An 11,259-nucleotide genomic window follows, 5' to 3' on the forward strand; every position below is an offset into this window, starting at 1 on the left:
GCGCAAATAAATAAAATCTTAATTTCGAGCGCTGAAAAATAAAAAAAGGAATTGAAAAATAAAAAAATAAATAATGAAATGAAACTGCTATATCCAAATTTTAACCGATTTCTATATAATTCGGCACACTTATTTCTGGAGTAAATACAGTCGCACATTCCAAATTTAATTGAAATAGGACATATATAGCGTGTTTTCTTGCACCATATGCCTTAAATCGAGCTAAAATATATATGGGGGCTATATCCAAATCTGAACCGATTTCTACCAAAATAAATAGCGTTCGTCCTTTGGCCAAAAAACTATCTTCCCCAATTTTCATGCGAATCGGACGATAAATGCCACCTGTACTTTGTTTAGAAAAATACATGGACAGACGGTCATGCGTAAATCGACTCAGAAAGTGATTCTATGTATATCCCTAAAAGGAACTATGGGTCTATCTCGTTTCCTTTTACATGTTACAAACTAATGCACAAAGACATAGTACTCCTTACCACAAGGTGGTGTAGGGTATACAAATTTCATGCTGATTTAAGTGTGAAACAAATATTACGGTGCGCAAAAGTTTGGATTTAGAAAGCATGGACTTGTCCACGAAACACATTACATCACTGTAAACAGGACAGATGTTTCCAATGAAAACACTCTTGGAAGTCGATGTACGTTTGGAAGAAATTTTATTATTCCAAAGTTCCGGACTTGATTCAACTTGGTCTAAGTTTGGACAAAATATTACATCAAATCAAATTTGGAACAAATCAAGAGTTATCCTGCGTTCCAGCCAGTCGGACAGACAGATTGGCGGGTATGGTTTAATCGGCTCCAAAAAGTCCGAAAGGGATTTCATTCAAACATACTTGAGGTCAAACTATTATTTCAATGGGGTACATTTCCATAGTATCAAAGCTCCAAGAATCGTACCAGGACATTCAGTGTGCAAGACGGATGGCTACCTTCTATTCTAAACAAAGCCAAAAATGTTTGCAGACTGTTGGGTGCCTCGATTAAATCCTATCCCTCTTGCACCTTTCAATTTTTGTGTGGGAGATAACCTTAAGATGTTCAAAAATACTTGGGGTCCAAAGCCGTTATTTCGATGTAGCCTCAGGGGGCATTAAGCACGACCACAGCCTGTCCTAAAATGTAAACATTACAAATCAATTACCATTAATTTGCAACAAATACCTGTTCCTTCAGAATCTTCAAATGACAACGGGTTGGACATATTCAAAGATGTTCCAGTCACTCCACTTGTTTTGCCACCTAAAATAAAAGTTCAGCGAAAGTCTTAAGTTATTTATTTTTACTTACTTTTTTCCGTCCATAAATTTTCCAATTGGCAAAAAAATCAAATGTAAATTTTTATTTTAACAACTCTTGTTTCTTTTTGTTTACAACAAAACAACTCAAATCAACTGATTATTCAACAGCTGATCAAACTTACGAATTCTTACTGGACAAATTTTCCCAGCAAGAATTTGTAAGTTCTCAGTCACACAACTGTCAAAAGTGCTCTCTCAATTCGCACTCTTTTGCTGGATAATTGTGTAAACGAACAACATCTCGTTACAATTTGTGCAAATTTGTACAAATTATCACGTAAACGAACACACCTTATATCTCACTTACAGTGTAAATGAATGAAAACAAACAATAAGCATCATATGGTTGGTTGTTGTTTTCTTCACGCATACTTACACACATACTAAAACACTGCACAATGGGCCCAATGGCAGGGTTTTGAGGCAACTAATCAACTGAAGTAGCTACAGCTTTCAAATTTCGTTCCGATGTTTACAACGAGCATAAAAACACATCTACAAATTTTGGTAAGAATCGGTTCAGATGTACATATAGCTTTTTTTTTTTTTTTTTTAATAATTCTTTTATTACATTAGTATTAATAAAGTACAATAATATTTTAATGCCTCAGCGCCTTTAATAGGCATAAGAGAGGCTAAATGGCAACTGTAATACGTATTCAAATTATACTTATATGTTTTTAAATCTTAAAATTTGTGTATGTATATATGTATGCTAGTTCTCTAGAAGTATTTCAATATTTCCCAAAAGAAAAGTTTTTAATCGCCGTTTAAATATCGAAACGAGCATTATATTTTTTAAATCGTCAGGCAATTGATTAAATTCCCTTGGTGCAGCATATCTAATTCGTTGCTTAGTTAATTCAATACGACATCTTACAACTTCAAAGTGCGATGCATATCTAGTATCTCTAAAAGTTAACATTCTGCACGCAGAGAAAAAAATATGTTTGATCCAACAATATTCCAAGAGCAAAATATGTATTGTTAACATATTGTTGGATTCCTCATGTAGTATTGTAAATCCAAAAATAGTTTGTGTCAACTGAATAATATTTCTCTGTTTTCTTCGAAAATTTTTTTTCTCTTCTCTCGCTATTCGATGCCGTGTTGAAAAAACAATTTTGGTGAGTTGTGGTGTGTTTGTATGACATGCTGCCTTTACCTTTGTTTTTGTGTGTATGTACTTGTGAGACTCTTGTTTTTATTTGTTTCTGTTTTGTTTCATTCTTCTTTCCTTTTTATGTTTGTTATGGTGTTTAATTATTCCTTATGTTGTGGTGGGTTCTTGTGGCTTTTTGTTTGTCTTTGTTGTCAGCCAATGCAGCAAACCATGTATTGTGTTCATCAATGATTGCAATATTATACGCGACATTTATATCCAAGTTATGCGAAAAGTGTATATGAGAAGTATATGCACTCAAATCAAAAATTTCTGGGCTGGTTTTCTGTATTGACAATACTTTTTGTAAACAAAATTAGATTATGATAGTTCCTACAATCGGTATTGTTAACGATTTTAACAATATTGCGGAAATTCGAAAGTTGTTTTTGTTTTCTATGTTTGGAACAAAAGATGGTATTTTTGGATTTGGATTACAATGTTTGAACAAAACAAATACATTTTTGGAACCAAAACATATATTTTTGTTCCAACAAAAGCGAAAAATATTTTTTCTTTGCGTGTGTTTTGTCTGAATGTTAATGAAGTGAAGCCGAATCCTCTTATCGCTTTAAACATTGACATTAAAAGTTGATATTTGTATAGACCTCTAACAGGTAAGACATTGATTGCTTTATATTTGTACAGATCTTGTGTTGGATATCTATATGGTGAATTGTAAACCAATTTAAGGGCTTTATTTTGAGCTCTTTGTAACATTTTTAATGAGTTATTATATTTAAAGCCATATATAATTGGGAGGTAAGTCAAATGAGAGTGAATAAGCGAATGGTAAATTAACTCTTTAGTTTCTGACTTAAATTTATACAGAATTCCTGTAGCAGCAGATACCTTCTTTCGAATGCTGTTAATATGAGCATCCCATAACAAGTTTCTTAGGGTCATGCCTAAATATTTAACGCTAGTCGACTCAACTATTATTGTTCCATCAACATGAATAGACATTTTATCTGCAGAACTGTTGACATGTGGTTGAAAACGTAAAAATTTGGTCTTATTTGGATTTATAACCAATTTATTTATTCTTGCGAATTCTGTTAACAAAGAAGCGTCATACGATACCTGTGTTTCCAAAACCTTTTCATGCTTATAACTATATAACAGGCAAATGTCATCAGCATATAGAAATAATTTACCCTAAAATTGCATATTTTTGAGGTCATTAATATATATTTTAAACAAAAGTGGCCCAAGAACACTACCTTGGGGAACACCATATCATATATATGATTCATCCGATTTTATATTTAAGCGGAGCAAAGTTCACAATTTGTATCCGATCGCTTTAAAATTTGATTTGGTAAGTCTAGTTCAATGTTCCTCCTATTTTTATCAAATTTAGCGACTCGAGTGAAATTGAGCATCATCCACTCCATGCCTATTTATAATGTCTCCCAAAAATAGTAATAACACAGATACTCGGTTCGAAACATAAAATACAAATGTATGTACGTATTATTATATGCCTAAAAAATCATTATATAGTGAAATTCAGTTTATTGTGAAATTCAATTAACAAATACATACATATGTATATCAGCAAAAAGAAACAATATTATCCTAAAAAGAAAAGCTTTATGTTTATCAACAAATTATTGAAGTTGATTTCGTCAACTTCTAACTCAATATTATATCAGAATGCAGAATATCTCTATTTATAGCCGCACTTAATGTAATTGACAGTTGAGACTCAGGGACTTCAGGTATTTTCAAAAGTGAAATAACATCTTTCGGAAGATGCAAAGTCCTCTTCTTTGAAACGCGGTTTTTAAGGTATATGGTTGATAATAAAGAATCAGATGAATCCAGGGTCCTGTTAAAGACACACATTATGTTGAGCTCTCTAGAATCTTTTCGGGCGTGACTAATGCGATCCCTTTTGTAAAATTTATTTCTTCCCTAAGAAGCGTGTTCTTCAGCACATTTAAGATTAGATATTTGCCGATCCACATATTGCTTCTCTTTCAATATACGCTCTTTGGTTTCTTTGACAAATTCAATTTTCAGATGTCGACAGAAACGTACGGATTGTGGTGTTCGGTTTATCCAAACAACTGTATTATTGGATGCTATTATTTTTGAAGGTATAACTGAGGTTACAAATAAAGAACTATCCAAACTTTGAGGAGTATTATTGTCAAAAATTTGTTTATATTCACTTTGACCTGTGGCACCATCGAAACCATAACTAAGTATCAAACCAACTTCATCGACCTCATCCATTCGCTCCAAAACGTCCTCTTGGTAAGACAAAATTCTTTTTGCGGTGTAGTCTATCAAATTTCGGGTCGGCATTCCAACATACTATTTTGAACTTTTTTGTAGGTAGGGAATATATTACAATTTCTTGACTTAGTTAACTCTCTCAAATTTATGTATTGTTGTTTTGTTAAATTATTTTCTATTAAAATAAAAAGCTTAATGCTTCATCAGGTGAGAGTGGTATTGGCATTTTCTCGTTGGAAGTTGTTTTGTCCTTATTTTATTAGGTTCTGATGGGGATGAAACAGCTTCTTTGAGGATAAAATTCAAATCATTTTATTTCGATAAGTTGTCTGAAACAGAAGGGGCATGAATTAAAAGCTTTGTATTGTTGAGGACAATTCCAAAGCAAGTTTTCTTTTTTGAAGCTCGCTTCCTTCGTTAAAACCTACATAAGCTCGTGCGTTTTCCCTTGGAATACCAAATTCTTCCACTTTAAAAACTGTCTCATTACTTAACCACACTTGCTCATATTGTGGAAAACGTGTTTTGCCATTATGGTATTTTATCCACTTTTTGGTAAGTTGGGCACATAAAATATATATCTTTTTCCACTGCCGTCATGGAGTCGTCATCGATATTTCTATTAAAATTGGCCTAAATCCAATTCATCACATTTGTGACTTTTCTATCATTGCCCAGCCAATAATTAAAAATATCCAAATTTGTAAGTGTCACGCTATCTGTAAGTATTTTTCTATAAGTTTACGGATCCATACGGGGATAAAATTGTCTACACATAAAGTACTCACTATTACCTTCACTATTAATTTACATACCTTTGCACGTGTTATCCATTAACAAGTAAAAAAGTGTTAAGTTCGGCCGGGCCGAACTTTTCATACCCTCCACCATAAAATATTCTGAACTAAAATGGAATAATTAGTTTTCATTCCTGTCCCCAACTTTAAGTGGGTACGTTAAAATGTCAGTTTTTGATGGAAGCCTTTAATGTCAAATAACTCCTAATTCGGTTAAAAATTGCAGCTAGAATCCTCAAAATACCGAAAATCGGTACATAACGTGGGAACTTCAAATGTCATTAACACCTAGTTCGGAGGTATATGGGCTATACGAAAATATGAACTTAAATGAACAATTTTTGTTGCTGAATTTTTGTTGGCTTTTAAATTTGAAATTACAGAAAGTTCGTCCAAAAAATAAAGCTAAGGTACGGAAAATCGGGAGGTTGTTTTGGGGCTATACCAAAACATGGACCTACGTTGCTTAAACATTTTAAGTAAAATCCTCAAAGTACCGAAAATCGGGAAGTATCGTCATATTGGGGGTATGTTGAAAATTGTTGATGCAAATGTGTGGCGACCACTACAACCTTCAAATGTCAAATTACAGTTAGTTCGGTTAAAATTTGTAGCTAAAATTGCAAAATTACTGAAATTTGGGAGGTACCGTTATATCGGAGCTATATCCGAACATGGACCTATGTTGACTATTTTTGATGGAGAGGTGTTGTGACCACTAAGAACTTCAAATGTCAAATTACTGCTAGTTCGGTTTAATATTGTAGCTAAAATCATGAAATTACTGAAAATCCGGAGGTACCGTTATTGGGGGGCTTTATCAATACATCAACCTTTCTTGACAATTTTTGGTGGAGAGTGGTGACCACTAGGAATTTCAAATATCAAATGTTCAAATTACAGATAATTCGGTTAAAACTTGTAGGTAAAATTCTCAAAATACCGAAAATCGGGAGGTACCGTTATATGGGGCTCCACAAGTTTTGTTATATAAGTTTCTTGACACTTAAGAACCCTAAATGTCAAATTATAGCTACATCGGTCTGAAAATGTAGCTAAAACGTCAAAATACCATAAATCGGGGGTACCGTTATATGGGGGCTACACCAAAACGTGGACCTATGTCCACCAGTTTTTTTATATAAGTTTATGGACACTTAAGCCCGGTATGTGCTCATGAAACGTTGCCAGGTTGAAATGGTTATGTTTCTAAGTGGCTCAAAGTATTACTATTTACTATTTTATCCAAATATATGACTTCAAAAATATACTTTTTGCCCGCCATTGGGCCTATAGTGGATTGATGGAAATTCTTGGGCGACTCTGGTTTAGAATCAACAATGATGTTTGCGATTTTACGCTGCAATTAAATCATTTTTAACATCTAATTAACCGTTATATTGAAACCGGCTTAACAAAATACGTCCGCGGTATTGGCCCAATTACACTTTGTGCTTATGGCGGGGTTAAGTCAGGTCGCCGTCTGTCGCATCATAGTGATATGACATGATATCATTCGACAAGACCGTAGTTCCTTCCGATTAATTTTTTTTTTATCGAACGTTCCCACGCCTCACTTTCCCACCCCTGCCGACCGAGGGGGCGTCCTCCCCTTTAGTGGGGATCGCGTACACACCATGATCCGCATCATGGTGGCGTATACGAAGGAAATTCGAAAACCAGCTACAGAATCTACTTCATCAGCCAGTTATATATTAAACCATACAAACTACTAGTTATTTACAGATAAAATTATATTAGATTTTATGGCTTCCAAACTCATGCAAAAGTCCACATTATAGTACATGGAATTAAAATCAGTACACATTTTGCTAAGTGGTTCACCCATCGAATAATTGGTTCGGTGAAAATCTATATATAAGAATTGATAATATCTACTAGGTCTAAAAGGAACATTTATTCTAATAGACGATATTAAGAAATCAGACGGCACACTACCATTCAATACTTTTAAAACAAACATAGTATTCAACATAATACGTCTACTTTTTAATGTAGGCAATCGAATTAACTTTAGCCTGCTAGAGTATGAAGGCAATTCAAAATTACTACTCCAATGTAAACCTCTCAATGCAAAAAGTAAAAGTTGCTTTTGCACTGATTCGATTTTATCGGAATAGATTCCATATTGCGGATCCCATACGACAGATCCATATTCTAATATAGGTCTTACAAGGGATGTGAATAATTGCTTAGTTATATTTCGGATCATAAGTTTGCCATTTTCACCAACCCTTTGACATGACTTTTAAGGCGAGTTCCATACTAGAGTAATAACATAAAATTACGGTAGTGGGGAACTCGATTAAGAACGCCTAATTTAATGACATCGTTTTAATGAAACCGCCCAGCAAAAATTTTGCATCCGTGGATGCAGTTTAATCAGTACAAGTGTACAGTACAAGTGCCCTTGGAGTACATCTTTTTCTATGAATTCACTTATGAATTTTACAAGAGAGGCGCAGCTAAGATGCACTCCATTTGGCTTCCACAGAACACTGCTAGGATGCAGTCCATTTTCGATCCAAATCAAGGCATTTGATGCAGTGTTTTGGATTGAATTTAAATGCAGTCTAAAGATGCTATAAAAATGCGAACCATTGCAAAGTAAACAAAATACATTTCTTATTTGTGGAAAACAAGAAAATTAACTTTATTACATTCAAACAAATTTTAAAAATTCTCCATTAAATTTAATCGTGACTGAGTTTACTTCCTCTGCTCTGCATTTTATTACACCCCAATTGATTTTGCTTCATTCCCAAAATAACTCCAACTCGACTCTAAAAATAATTTGCGTCTCGTGAATTACAGCAATGTTCGCAAGCTTAATTTGTATAGGGTGTTTTTTTAAGCCCGATAGAACTTGAAATTGTAAAAAATAACACAAAAAATTAAATTGTAATCAAAATTTTTTTTTATTCGAAAGATCAATACGTGACATTAACATTTGAAAATGATTTCGGGCATATGGGCACCGCGGCTGTTCTTGACGAAGTGCATTGTGGACGTCCAATTTTTGGCCACTTTTTTCGAGCACTGCTGGCCGTATGTCACGAATAACACGAACAATGCTGGCCTCCATGGCATCAATTGTTGCTGGTTTATCAGCATAAGCCAGTGACTTCACGTAGCCCCACAGGAAATAATCGAGAGGTGTCAAATCGCACGACCTTGGAGGCCAATTGACAGGTCCACTTCTCGAAATCAACTTATCGCCAAATTTTGATTTCAATAAGTCGATGGTTGCGTTCGCCGTATGGCACGTAGCGCCATCCTGTTGAAACCACATCTCCTCCGGATCAATGTCATCCATATTTTCAAACAAAAAATCATTGATCATGGTGCGGTAACGATCTCCATTGACGGTAACGCGAGCTCCGGCCTCATTTTTGAAGAAATAAGGTCCGATGATGCCACCAGCGTGAAAACCGCACCATACGGTGCATTTTTCTGGATGTAATGGAGTCTGTAGGGTCTCTTGTGGATTGGTCTCACTCCATATGCGGCAATTTTGCTTATTAACAAACCCGTTAAGACAAAAATGCGCCTCATCGCTGAACACAATTTTGCGATAAAACAACGTCTATAATTTGCGCGAATCGACGACTGATTTTCAAAGTAAATTTGGATAATTTCGTAGCGTTGTTCAAGCGTGAGTCTATTCATGATGATTTGTCAGAGTATACTGAAACAAAAAAAAAAAAAAGTTTCATCAAAATTTAATTTTTTGTGTTACTTTTTACAATGTAAAGTTCTATCTAGCTTAAAAAACACCCTTTATTTCTTTATTTTTTAAAACAAATTCTTAGAATTTTAGACACTCCTTCATGTGTTCAGTGCATAAACCGACTAATAAAATTAAATACTTCGTCAGGATGATGCTATTTTCTGTGAAAATTTATATTTTTTGTCTACCAGGCAATTCGTTAAAGATAAATTAATCCTTATAGTGAAGTTTAGATTGAATATATTTTTCTACAAGGACTTCAGATATCTTCTAAACATTTAATGTTTGTTTTATACTGCTACATTTTCCATTTTTAATATTTCGTACAATTTTGTATAATAATTGGTATCACAATTGGTATTTTGTGTGCAGCCATTACTTGATAATTTATTATAGGTTGATAATTTGATGACAAATTTCGTATCATTGACGACTTCATTCAAACTCATGCAAAAATTAGTATCCAGTGGCATTGCATTTAACCTTTTTCATACAATTTTGTTGGGAATATATTCGAATTTAATCAAATGAATATACATATATAATTTATCTAGTTCCTAAAAGTATGCAATGCTAAATTGTTTGTAGGTATATTCGAACTGTACATTTACCATCACTACTGTACACAAGATACATAAATAGACACTCAAGAAAATGATCATAGATCGCGTTATATCTAAAGAGCCCTTCACAGGAGTCATCAATATCGTATTTTGCTAGGGGATTTGTGGACGAAACATTAGGTCTATTCGATAACTTCGCATGTTTTTGCAAATACTTGCAACTAGTCCTTCTCATTTCTCGTTTACGGAATAATTTTATTATGGAACAGCATTTTTTAAGAGTTTGTACAAATTTTTAAAAACATTTGGGTTATCGAACAGGCCTATTATTATTATGAACATATCGTTACCTGAAATGCCCAAAGACGTAACCCTCAAATGGTTACGTCTTTGGGCATTTCAGGTGACGATATGTGTGTTATTTATTTGCATGACAGATTTTGCTCTCAACTACATCTTCATCTGACGTAACAAATAATCTAGTTTTTCAAATTAAGATAAAGTTTGCAATCCATTTAGTCATTACATCAAAGCAAAAAAAATTGGATGTTGTGCAAGTGGAGTTCTGATTTCACAACATTTTTCACTCCGTTCGATACATTTTATAAGCAGTTGCTTTAGAGATCCCCACAAAAAAACCAGTTGATTTATCCCTATCCAGCGTTAGCATTTTTTCTAAAGACAACAAAAAAACTGTTTAAAATTCTAAGAATTTGTTATAAAATAAAGATATACAAGCTAAACACGAACATTTTGCGGTAATTCACGAGGCGGGAATTCTTAATGGAGTGGAGTTGGAGTCCATCCCGAAAGCTGTACTAGTGATTGAACCCAGCAAAAAAATTTGGAAGTTGTGCATGTGGAGTTATGATTTCACAACATCCTTCGATGCAGTCCACACGGAGTTATGAAAAATGCACTCCGTTGCACACAATTTATAAGCAGCTGTTTTAGAGATCCCTACAAAACAAAAAAAAAAAAAAAAAAAAAAAAACAGTTGGTTGATCCCTATCCACCGCTGGCGAAATCATTTATTCTAAATATAAGGAAGAATTTGTTATAAAATAAAGAAATAAACTCAAATGTTATTGAATTTAATGCATTTTATTCTGGGATATTTCGCAATGGCTTGCATTTTTATTGCATCTTTAGACAGACTAAAAATGCAATCCAAAGAGTGCCTTTAAATTTAATCCAAAACACTACATCAAAAGCTGTGATTTGAACAGAAAACGGAGTGCATCCTAGCTATGTGCTGTGAAAGCAAAATGGAGTGCATTCTAGCTACGCGCTCTCTTGTAAAATTCATAAGTGAATTCATAGAGAAAGATGTACTCCAACGGCACTTGTACTGTACACTTGTAGTGATTCAACTGCATCCGCGGTGCAAACTTTTTGCTGGGATTCTGCTATA

The 11,259-nt window shown here is 34.0% G+C and overlaps 1 long non-coding RNA gene across 1 annotated transcript; it reads right to left on the reverse strand.

Moving 5' to 3' along the window:
- Window positions 1-731: 731 nt before the first annotated feature.
- On the reverse strand, window positions 732-1,375 carry LOC141397445 (uncharacterized). Its single transcript, XR_012411405.1, has 3 exons — window positions 1,315-1,375; window positions 1,189-1,266; window positions 732-1,139 (listed from the first exon to the last, which is right to left on the reverse strand). It is a non-coding gene; the product is annotated as an uncharacterized lncRNA (long non-coding RNA).
- Between the last annotated feature and the right edge of the window lie 9,884 nt (window positions 1,376-11,259).

The sequence above is a fragment of the Musca autumnalis genome, unplaced genomic scaffold, assembly GCF_047663935.1.
Source record: "Musca autumnalis isolate F117 unplaced genomic scaffold, ASM4766393v1 scaffold_3, whole genome shotgun sequence".
Taxonomy (NCBI): domain Eukaryota; kingdom Metazoa; phylum Arthropoda; class Insecta; order Diptera; family Muscidae; genus Musca; species Musca autumnalis.